This window comes from Platichthys flesus, chromosome 11, assembly GCF_949316205.1.
Source record: "Platichthys flesus chromosome 11, fPlaFle2.1, whole genome shotgun sequence".
Taxonomy (NCBI): Eukaryota; Metazoa; Chordata; class Actinopteri; order Pleuronectiformes; family Pleuronectidae; genus Platichthys; species Platichthys flesus.
Genome location: NC_084955.1, coordinates 8,116,278 through 8,129,334, shown reverse-complemented (window position 1 = coordinate 8,129,334; position 13,057 = coordinate 8,116,278).

Below are 13,057 nucleotides of genomic sequence, written 5' to 3'. Positions count from 1 at the left end.
CTAAGGAGAAAATATCAATCTATAAATGTTAAAGAAATAATAATATGATATTGATTGTGATAATTCTAAATATCGACTGATATGAACATTTTGATCTTGATATCATTTTAAGCCATATTTCCCAGCCCCAATAAAAGCCTGTAAATCCAAATTTTAAACATTGTTTGTCAACGCCACCTTACGACAATCGTTTTGAAAAAGCAACAAAAGCAAAAGCAAAAGTACAGCGTAACTTTCAGCCCCTCTGTGCTTATAGAGCTGTTGTATTCGAGCCAGAGCCACAACACAGACAGCAGCAGCTTGTGTTTACAGGAAACACATCATGACAGCGAGTCTCCGGTCACTCCCACTGAGACGGGGAATACACCAGAGAATGCAGTACACGGATTTCTGGATATTCTGCTTGGATATATGTGTGTCACGAGTCTGATTGGTCTGAGTCTGTGGCATCACACTGCCATACCTTTGTCTCTGTGAAACATGAACCACTACATTTTAGGACCTGAAATGCTGCATTAAGTCATCAGAACACTTTGTTGACAGCTCCCCTGAGAGTCTCTCAAGGCTTTGAATGCAGAATTCACAAAGACCATCTGTAAACAACAGCAATCACATTATGCAGACCGCAGAGCTGACAGGGCGGGTGAGGAAGGTGAGCGGTTTTCTCACCCTCGACTGCGATAATCCCGCTAATCTCCTCTGTCTGGAAATAGCTGACAATCGATGGCCTGCAATGTTCATCCCCATCTACACAATGAAGGGGAGACCAGGGCAGCTCAGCACAGAGCAAAACCATAATTACATTAGACCCAATGGCTTTTCTTTTAATGAAGTGTGACAGTATTATTAAAGTGGTGGTGGTGTTGGATGACAGAATTCTTCTGTGCTGAGTATCAGAGGTGTATTCAAGCTAATGAATATAATTATGAGTGTGACACACTAACTTGAATTTACACCCTGGATCCTAATGAAGATATGTACAAACTTAACCTGCAAAAAATATGTCATGCCTTCTATTGAAGATAATTAGGTCATTTTCATTGATTATTCCAAGACCAGATTTGTTGTTTGATTTCCAGAAAAAGCCAAGAAAACACATCCATCAATCATCAGACTTGGGCAATGAATGTTCAATTCCTGCATAAGCATTTATTTGGAGCCTCATTTTATTTTTGAATTTGTCTCTTCCAGCTACTGATAAAAATGTCATGCTCTTATTTGCTAAAGGCTCCACTACATTCAACATATTCATGAACTCTGCAGTAATTGTATCATACTTGGAAATTAACACAATAAACATAGCACTGGGTTGAGTTTGCATGTTCTCCCATGTCCATGTGGGTTTTCTCCAGGTACGGCGGCTTCCTCCCACAGCCATGCAGATTAGGGTTAGGTCAATTGGACACTTGTGAATGTGAGTATGAATGGATGTTTGTCTCTGTATGGTGGCGCTGTGATTCCCTGGCGACCTGCTAAGGATGCACCCCACCTCTTAGCAATGTCAGCTGGGTTTGGCTTCAGCTCCCCCCCATGACTCCCTAAAGGATAAACTGTATCAATGTATGCTGTCGACTTTTATTTTAAAGGACCAGTATGGAGTATCTAGTACCATCTAGTGGTGGGGTTGCAGATTGCAAACAACTGAATGTCCCTCCCACCATCCCTGTCTTTCCAGGTAAGTGGAGATCATATGGTGGCCTTCATGTGACATATAAACACTAAAGGCGCTCTCTGGTGGCAGTGTTTGGTTTGTTTGTTCAGGGATTTGTTCATTTTTTTCTCATCAGAGGCTGTGAAGAGCCGCTCCTATCCTGCCTCTGATTGGTTTATCCTGGTAACTCTCCGTAATCCATAACCCCAACCAATGAACACTCTTCAATCTCACAATCTTAATTTCACCCAATCGGAGGAAGGGTGAAAAAATATCCAGGATACCAATGAAACATATCGGTCTCTAGGCACATTCCCTACACAGATTGATTCTTAGCTAACAGATAAACAACAATAGTTAATTTCAGATAAACAATTGTTAATTTCAGATCGTACAGTAAAGAAAATGTTGTGTTTCAGCTGAGTTAGTGAATATGTAGCATCTATGCCAGCTGATAAATATTGTAATTATTCTTGTTTATAAATCGTTTGCCTTACAGTCAGAACTCACTACACACATTTGGAGAAGTGGGAGAGTAGAAATGATGTGTTTGTAAGACATTAAACATCCAAGCATTTCATCATTTAGAAAAGTGCGGGATCAGGTCTCAAGTAAACATCCTCTCTTTGACAAAAACTGAGCTGTACCATTTAAAGGTGGATTCTATAAATCACAGAGACATACCAAAACAAAAAAAAGACCACACCTTCACTATGAGGAGAAATCAGGAACAGATATATGCTCTTTTTAATTGGGAAGGATATTATCAATTATCTGATAGAATGCAGCCAGCCACAAGCAGAGCACTGCTCACCCCTGTTGGCTAACAAAAGAAACTACAGCTTACTTGGTAAATAAAATAAAATGAATAACATTTAGTTGCTGTAACAATAGACATAAAATAAAACTATAACTACCCAGTCTGATTATTACTTTTCTTTTAACAGTCTACCAACGCTATGGATTGTACTGGAAAAGTAAAAAAAAACAGCCTTTGACGGTCACTTGCAGGTAGACAGATATTTATGAGTCAGATCAACTGACTGAAAAGAAGTGAGGCAAATAGGAGCGAGGAAAAGATGATGGCTAACAACAACCATGCAATGTTAAAGGGATAGTTCACCCAAAAATCAAAATTCCCTCATTGTCTTCTCACCACTTTTGGAGTTTTAGGGGTTAAACAGCATTGCAGCGAAATCCAATACAGTTGAAGTAACTGGTGACTACAATCCCTTTAAGCATGTCTGCTGAGGGGGATCTGGTGGAGCTCAGTCAAAACAGGGAACACTTCTGATGCTGTTAACCCATATACGATCTAAAAACGTTTTCAGAAAATTTTCCATGCTGATTATATAAAAATAAAAAAATTAGGAGAACCAGCTTCAGGTTGAACTTTCAGTCATGGAGCAACATTATTTAACTCATGGCTGTCAGTGATCACATCAGAACGAAGATACACTCTAATGTTCCTCTACACTGGAAGAGACTGTGGAGAAAGTTGCTATTATCTCGTAAATCCACTCAAAGCAGATGTTTCCTTCAGAACACCGGGTGGCAGTGTTGCTCTAATAAAAACGAGCTGACAGAGGGGTCAGTATTACTGTCAACAGCTGACTGTGGCTGCCACAGAGCATTTCTTAGTAGAGAGTTTATTCAGCTGCCAGAGAATAGAGGATGTGAAGCACTACATTTAAACGGTCCTTCTCAGAACACACAACGAGCCTTTGTCCGTGTTAATCTTTGATTTACAGCTCTAAGGCATCTACTACACTTCTGTCCGTCCTGGGGGGGATCCCTCACGTGTCTCTCTCTGGTGTTTCTGTATATATTCCCCTGTTTTTTTCCTGGTAGTTTTTCCTAATATTGTTGAGGGGTTAAGGATGGAAGATATCGCACCTTGTCAAATCCTTAGAGACAAATTGTGATTCGTGAATATGGCTTATACAAATAAAATGTGATTGATTGAAGAAAATATGTGTGTCCTCTACCTTGTAAAAATGTAAGCATGAGTTATATATATACAATAAAAACAGCTCACATGATGCTGTACAGCGCCTCTGTCAGCAGTGTCATTAAAACAAATATATATTTTATTGTAACATGTGTAAAGGTTATGCAGGATATTCTCTGCCACTAAAAGTCACAATAGTACAAATCAAACGCTTCTTCAGCCGCACCACTGTCACGACTCCAGAAGCAAAGTGTATTTAGACTGTTTCTGGTTTAGCAGCACTGTGGTGGGCAGGTGACATCAGCATGGAGGCAAAGATTAGCACGTCCAGCTGGGTGTCAAATCGCTGCTGAGCGGAGCTTGGGAGTGTTTCAAGAGAATTTAGGGTATTTGGTAAACGGGAACTGGGGGGCCATAAAATAAACCAAACACCAAGGATTTATGATATCAAACCACAACTTTACAATCGTCAAACAGGTATTCTAGGGTGACAATTACAAACGAGGCAGAAAAATAACAGTAGAATAACCCCCCAGCACCATCCCAGGTACAAATTATGAAGCTTCTGGCAGGAAGCTAGAGGCATGGGGCCTTGTAAGGGGGTTGCCTAACATGGTGTCATAGCAGCCCCCTGCAGGAACGTAGCCAATCAAAGCATTTGAGGGTTGAATCTAACATTCAGCCGTTCTCTGGTGTGACAAGTGCAGAGATATTCATACATTTATACATTCAGCTCATGCATTTTTAAAGGGAGCTTACATTTAAATAAAATGTACCACCATAGAATCCAACCATAGCGTATAATTAAGATCCTCGAGTGGTCATTTGACCTGGTAGGGAGCATGTCAACATCCACATCCTGATGTTTAAAGGAATTTATAAATAATTAATCTTGATTTTGTCAGGTTAAGACCTTAGTTTTATGTTTTAACATTGCATTGTTTGCTGTCGTCGATTTTTTTGACCACATTAAAGTACAGATTTAAATGCACTGATGGATTATGATCCATTTGGCCACACTCGAGACTTGCCCTTGTCTTGAGAAAATAATACACAAATACTCCACTAAATATTTATACTTATAAATAAATAAAGCTGCAACATCCATGCATATTGATATATATAAATATATAGTGGTTATGGTTTAGTTGTGCCGTAAATTCGATATCAATTTGTTTTGGAGAGTTTGGTGGTGATTCTAAATCAACATAATGATGATGATGTGCTCTAAAGAAACATACGTGATCTCTCCAGCAGAATATATATGGTACATCCTGCTTCTGCCTGCTGCGCTGCACACCCCCCAGCCCCTCACCTGAATGCTCTGGAGATTTATGTGTAGTTGGAAAACCTCCACATGTGTGAAAGCCAATCTCTGGACAAAGTTCAGACCCAATTTTTCTTGGGACATCCTCAGGAGGTCATGTCTGAAAATGGCTTTAGTGCCTGGCGGAGGGGGGGGGGGCACTCTGGCAGGTCTGTGGCTTTGCATCTCTCAAGGTTGATGTGAATTGTGATCGGGTGTAGCTCAGGTTTACAGGCGGGTATTATCCGATAACACAAGTGACCACTGATTGACCTCCGAAACACGGCAAAGCTGTCTCCATGTGTTCCGACTACCACTCTGCATTCCAGAACCACAACTTGAAAAGAAGAAAAGTGCACTTAATTAATTGCCTGACATATTTTCCAGTCTTTCATGCAGCCAATTTAGTGGAAGATGTCAATCAGGTGGATTAGGCTTGTTTTTTTCTGTTAGCCTTGTACTGACAGTGGAAAATGATTAAAAGGGGAGATTATGTGACAGCAAATTTGTGTTGATATCATTAAACTTTCATCATGAACTGGGTTTAAAGCTCCAAATTGCTTATTAACTCTGCTTTTTGTGGCTGCTTGCCTATCAACACTTCAAATGAACCAGATACAGACAGCCAGCCCCCCCCCCCCCCCCCCCCCCTCCCCAAATCCACCACACTCTAATGCTGCTGTGGAAATATCCCTTGTAATACTGGGAGAAAAACATGTGCAGGGATTTTCTCCCCTTTCACCCCCATTTCTTGTCCACGCAGAGGCTTTACAGTCGCTGTCTTTTGTGAACCACATAGAGATTCGTGTGGTTGTAGATCCATTCAGTGACAATATCCTGTAAAAAGTGATTCTGGTTGTGTTTTTTCGCCCAGAAAAGGTGAATGATTATACAAAGCAGGGAATAAATGAGTCTCCTTAGAATGACTAACTAACAGGAGTGTAAGGGATCATTTATTGTTGAGGATTTCTGTTTAGCCTGCCTTGCATTCGATTTTTTTGTCCAATGTGTGAGATAAAATATGTAAATATGAATACATTAAATAAACATGTTTTTGTACTGTATGTATGAATTTTTTTTTTTTCAAAGAGACATGTTTCTTCCCCTATAGGCGACCAGCTGGCCGATTCATATAGCGGTCCATACAATGCCAAAGGGAAGTACACAGGAAATAAACCCCCCCATCACGTGAACATACCAGGTTCACCAGCTGCCTGTGCTTCCTCCCTCCAGGCCCTGATGTTTGATCTCAGACAGGACCTGTGTTTGCATTAACATGATTTGATTGGCCGGTTCCTGCACTGCCGCTTGATAAATTGAGCTTTTCTCAACTTGGACCACAAAGTGAAGCAAACAGAACCACAATGCAGTTCAGCAACACATGACATCAGCCCATTCCAAGTAAATAGGTAGGAGCGGGTAACCAGAAGTCAGAAGCAGGATTTACACACAGAGAAACATGTGGGCAGACATGATACAAAAGAAAGGAGAAGCAATCAACCCTAATTATTGGTTTGGTCCTTCTGCCTATTATTAAAATGATTACATATTTGACGTCATTAGATAATTAATGAGAGATGCATTGGTGTGTATGCAGCATGTTTCTCTTGTCGCTGCAGCAGGTAGAGTTAGTTTGAACAACACTTTTTTTTTTTTTAAATATACCTGGCTATTAAATCTGTGGTGATTCATGTGGGAGGTAATACAAATTCTGAAACAGAAATCAGTTTTCAGTTTCTGGACAACTTCTCTAAAGTTCAAGGTACAAGTTCTCCAAAATGTACAGTGCTTTATGTATTTAGTAAATTTCTACCGGCGCTTTATGCTGAATTATTATTATTATGGATCATTCTTCTCTATTTTTATGAGCAGGGCTGGTTCAAATTGTCCCTGGATGTGTATTTACAAGGACAATTTACAGGTAAGCTGAACTAGAGCCACACTGAGCCAAAGTAAACAGCCTCTACTCTCCTTCTTGTAATCCCACCTTGGCTAACTTGCAATTAGCTCTGGCTGGTGTGTGTGTGTGTGGTGTATTCAGCCTGCAGACAGGGTATCCTACACCATGGGAATACGACTTTGCCTTTGTTTGGTCTGTCAACACATAATGTCATAATTTACTAAAGACAAGAGAGCCTCAGACAGCAGCCGGCCCAGCCTCTGCAGAGGAGTTCCTGTACTGCAGGCTCAGCTTCACCACCTGGTCCACCACGCACACACACACACACACACATACATACACATACACACGATGGGGTGGGTTCATCCTCAGGATATGTACAGTCACAATGCAACATTCTTTGAAACGTAACAAAGAGCAACAAAGAGCTTTTGTTACAGAGTCCCCTAGTGACCATATACAACAGGGTTCAACAAAGACTGAACAACTGATCACATTTCTATATGTGCAACATGGCTGTGTGAACGGTGGGTTTCTGTAACTAAACCCGAGGTGTCTCCAATCTGAGGAAGCGCTTGGAGGAGGTGAATACAGGGATCTCGCGTGGTAATGTTACAAGGGTATCGTTAATGTGTCGCTGCGGTTTCACTCACTTTTTGCAAGGAACTAGGACGTAAGCCCCTCAAGCACTTCTCACTTTCGGATATATGACAGAAAAACTCAACTCAAATGCTGATGTGTTAACAGGAAACCTTGCATAAATATGTAGATGATTGACTGTCTGAAATCACTCGCTATTAACTGTATAAATGCACTTTATGAACCCTGCCGTTTTATTTAAGTGTCCAAATTCAAGGCGTGTAACATCTGCAGATATCGATATCATAGTAACTAAGTTACTTTTAAAATCAAGTAATCTGCAAAGCAACTAAGTTACTTTTTCAAAGTAATTGTGGCAACACTGTCGACCAGTCATTCATGAGTCAGTCTCAGTTGGAAAAATCTATAAAACTTTTGCCCACTGAGGTGAAGTGAAATGGTGGTGAATGCAAGTCACCGGCTTTAGATGTATATATCAGATACATGTAACCGTAGCTGTGTCTCAATTCAGGGGCCGCCATCTTCGTGGGACCCGGTCTACGCAGCTGAGGTTCGCTGAACTGAGATGGTCTGGTTTGCTTATTGCATCACCATTGCTTGTGGATGGAAGGAAACATTTGTGGGACCCGTCAAAGTGGAACAGTCTAGTCACCCGGCTATCACCAATCAGTCTTCAAATTTAGCCTCACCAGGATGCGACCCCCGAATGGAGACAGAGCTAGTGTGAGCAGTACACACTTGTGAACGATCATTTGTGTACCTTAGTAACCCACACGCATATCTACCTACTGATTCCACAATCCTCTGTCTGCATGTGGAACGCATATCTCACAAACCGTTCATCTGACCAGCTGCAAAAGTGTATGGTAAATTATGGAGAAAGCAGTGCTGAGTCTGGTGTGATTTGACACTCGATACATTCAATATCAGTAAAAACTAAATGAACAGGTGACCAGCACAAAAACGACTGCAGTGGTCGGTAACTGGGTAAAAAATTATTTGGAAATTGACTCCCAGGACGAGACATTACGATCTATACACAGTCTATAGGTTAAGATTAAGATTAAGATGCATTTATTAGTCCCAAACACATGCACAGACATGCAAAGGCACACTCATGCAGGTAGGGACATTTAACCTCTGCTATTGACCCATCTGGTGCAGGACACACAGAGCGGTGAGCAACCATGTACGGCGCTCAGGGAGCAGATGTTGGGGGAGTAAGGTGCCTTGCTCAGGGGCACTAGACAGGGTAGGGAGACTCTTGGATTTTTGGACAGATCAATCCAGGTTCGTCTTTTTGTTGTCTCTTCGTGAATTGAGAAACAAGAAGTGCTGAATTGCTGTGTGGTTGAAATGAATTTCATGTACAGCAAACATGAAACAACCATACTTGGTGTTTGACTTCATTTGAAGTGTATTGTGAAGTTCCATCAGTGCATCAGAAGTGACACTAGTTTGCTCGGTTGCGAGAGCTGTTTGTCCAGAGTTTGCCGTTCACAACAACCCCAAACTCTCCGAAGTATTTCAGTGAGTGGTTGTAGAGCAGACAGGACGGAGCATGTGAACTCCGCTACGGATCACTTTTGCTTGTTTACATCAACACTGGCATCGGCCCTTATCACCAAAATCTCTAAAATCTTGTTGTCTTTCCAGGTTGACATCGTCCTTGATGTCTTCGACGTGTATGAATCCTCTTTTCATCCTGGAATATTCTGAGGTATGCTATTTTTTTATTTTTTCCAGTTTTGCATCCGTCAAAAGTCATCCAAACGCCCACGCGCTTCTGGTGAATCCTCCAGATAATCTCCTGCTGTATTTATACGGGCTCTTTCTGTCATTTTATTTGGGGCCTAGCTGTAGAAACTCCAGATAATGTCCACCGCCACGGACTTGGACATTTGCGTTCTCACATACAATCCCTCTGAATCATTGCAGGAAATTATCCTGAATTCAGTGCATGTCTGAAGGCGGCTTCAGACTCAGCCACGGTCCAGATCTACAGCTGTCTGTGACAGCATGTAGACATCATCATTCCTCACCTGGCAGACAGGACTGATTTCACCCAGAGGAGCTGTGTGAAAGGCAGGAGTGCTGACTGCAGCGGCTTCTGGGGACTGACATGTCCCCACAATAACACTGCACACCGAGCACCCAGTTAAACTTGAAGACTCTCAGTTGACTCAGTGATCTTTTACTAATGATTTGCAGTACTTCACAGCAGAAATAACATTAAAATGTTCTGCATATTGTGAATGCAGTAAAAATAACTGGTAACCTGTAAATATAATGTATGTGGTGGATGTGTGCAAAGCTTTTTTTGGGGTCGGTGATCAGTGAGAGAAAAGTGAGGATTTTATTTTCTGTGACAGAGACTGGCTAAGGGCAGGAACTCTATCAAGTGTGCCCTGTCTCATTTGCATGCATAGCTGGCGTAGTATTAGCACAGCGAAAGAGAAAAAAAGCAGAGAGAACTAACAGGAGATATTTGACAGCTGATACTTAGGGCCCAATTACAAGCATTCGCCTGCATTCTCCTTTACTCAGGGGCTTTCTCACAGCCCTCTGCTCGGCTCGGCTCGGCTCGGCACAGTGGGCCTATCTTCAAACTGTCAGCCTGTTTAGAGCTGGAGATTGTGTGTGTATGTGTGTATGTTGGAGAGAGAGAGAGAGAGAGAGAGAGAGAGAGAGAGAGAGAGAGAAGGAGAGTGAGAAGGGGGGGTGGGGGGATACCAGCTCTGCACTAATGAGGACAGGGACAGAGACAGCTAGAATCCTCTCTACTGCCTCACCCATGCAGCTCTTCCCGCAGGGTGGAGGAATGTAAATCAGCTTTCCATATTCTAACTGAGGGGGCAGGCTGGGGATCTGGAAGGTGGACTTGTGGTTCAAACCATTTCATGAGCCCAACTCAGCACTCCAGTTGACATGATGTCATTTGTACCATGTTGTGACAAATGAGGGGTTAATCGAATTGTGCTTTAGATCATGTTAATTATAACAATCAGTCTGACAGAGATTAAATATGAAGGTTACACAACTGTTCCTGGTGACTCTCTCGTCACCCCCTCTCTCTTCTATCCCCTCTTTTCCACCCTCGCCCCTCTCTCTCTTAGCCCAACCGGTCGTGGCACACGGCCGCCCACACTGATGAGTCAGGTTCTGTCAGAGGTTCTTTCAAATGGATTTGTTTCTCTCCAGAGTCCCCAAGGTGCTCATTGTGGGAAGTAATTGTTTTTTTTAATCATATTTTGGGCCTCAACCTAATTATGCAAAGGGCCTTGAGAAAATATACGTTGTATATACAAACACACACACACACACACACACACACACACACACACACACACACACACACACACCTCCCTGGACAGTCAGAAGTGCAAAACAAGCATCCAATTTATTGAATAATTGCAAGTATGTCAAAGCAGGCACCATCTCTAACCGTATGTAAGTAATTTTGTGCCAAAGAAAGAAAGAGAAGGATGAATTAATGATCCGCTGATGCTAAGGCCAAAACACACCGCTGCCGAACAGTGCACATCTACACAACCTCCCCTATTATTTTTCATGTACAACCCCCACACCAACCACAGCTATGCCACTCTTCCATTTCCAGTCTTGTCGCCTGATGCTACATGTGGTTCAAACACACACCAATCACATAACTTGTATAGCGGCCCCACATCAATTTATCTTATCACGTGACGAGAGGGGAGTTGACTGACAGGGCTGAGGATTTATTGTCAAAGCAAAAGCACCTATTTGACGATGTGTCGGGATTTGACCTGAATGCCTATAGGAGAAGATAATAACATGCATGCAAACTCTGTCTGATAAAGATGGAATCAACACTCATCTACATACACCAAGTGCAGCACAAGAGTCAGGCTTCCGACAGAGATCTAACGTTGAACATCAGCATGGGAGCTCACAGGTATTGAGCCGACGTCTGTCTTTTCTTGTAAAATGTCTGGTGTAATCAGCAACAAGTTTAGTAGCTCCTGGGAAAATGTTCCCATCAAAATGCTTCCTATTGGTGCATGTGTGACACTAGACACGGGTCAACTGATGCGCCTTGATGTTTGGCTGCAGTGTGCTTTACAACAGTGTTATCAGTGAAACTGCCTCCTGCATTAAGCTATTTACCTCCCAGCTTTGTTTTAGATCTTGCTAAAATTTGTTTTGTACCCGTCACTTATATTAATATCCCTCAAATTTGTGTTGTTCCTGCTCACCTCAGCACTTTACGCTCCTGAAACAAGTCAGGAAGTCACCGTTCTCAGCACAAATTGACTCAATCAAACCTCAAATAAGATGCCCAAGTGAAAACAGTAACAACAGGGGGGGGGGGGGGGGGGGGGGGGTCAATGCTCTTGCAGGACATGCCACCTCCTTTGTATCTGCTACAAGTCAGACAGGATCCAAAGGCTGCATCCATAGCATGCCTGTGCCTGTGTATATACAAATGGTCGTCAAATGTAGATTTGGATCCTTATCCAGACCAGCATTCAACCATATATAACACCCATTAATTTATGCTCATGTGTAAACTGATGTAAACAGGAAGCACATGTCGACTCCGCAGTTGGTTGTTTGGTTACAGAAAAATATACTCACGAGGATCAGCGGCAGTGAAGAGTAAGATTAGGGATCTCTTTTTTGGCAGCGACGACCTTGGAGTAGTGAGGACGAATTATAACTGATATGGTGTCAGTGGCTCAGGAAGGTAAGAAGGTCTTCCACAATCCCGGTCTCCCCCATTCCATGTGCCCCTGACAGCTGGGTCAGCAGTGCATGAGGGATGTATGATAGAGAAAGAATGTGGGTGACTGTGTCATCATTTCTAAACATCTCGGTTTCTGCCTGTGCAGGATAAAAATGCAATCCCGTACTTTTCAAACTGAAACAGGTTCCGCAGCATTACCAATGCTAAAAAGCTCTGGAGGGGCGTGGATACCAGGTGTAAAGGAAGCAACAATGATTTAAAGCTTTTAAAGCTAAAATCTAGCCTGGATGCCAGACAAACTTAGCCCCGGCCACAACATTTGAGGTCGGGAAGTTCGGTCTGGAGTCGCTTCGTTGTTTACTGTTTCTCTCTAAAACGTTTACTGTTTCTCTCTAAAATGCTGATTGGTAAGATCTCCATGTATCCTTAAATTATTTTTACAACACTGGCAAAAATCGTTTTTACTGATCTTCTTCTCTACTTCTTCCATCATGCGTGCAGTTGAGCTCTGTGAACAACAACTATGCATCGCTTGACATACGTCACATACTACGTTGCACTGATTGGTTGTAGGTCTATCCAATTGAGCGAAGAGGCATTTTATTTCTGGTTCTGTTGAAACACGCCCCATAATCACAGCCCAATGGAGCGGTATCAGACTCACATTCTGACTAGAATTGTGAGTATGACAACGTCAGGCTAGCTAAAATCTGAAGAAGATTCAGTATCAGGGTTTTAAACATACTGGGGATCCGCTATGGTGTGTTTTGTAAAAGCATAAATATGGATAATATGAGCGATAAGATAATTTAAATATGAAGTATGAACATCAGACCATGCAGTGATTGGCTCCTGGGCCTTGTGGATGAGACCAGCATCAGTTGGGGGATGAGGTTTTGGTCCTGATGGTCCATAGCCTC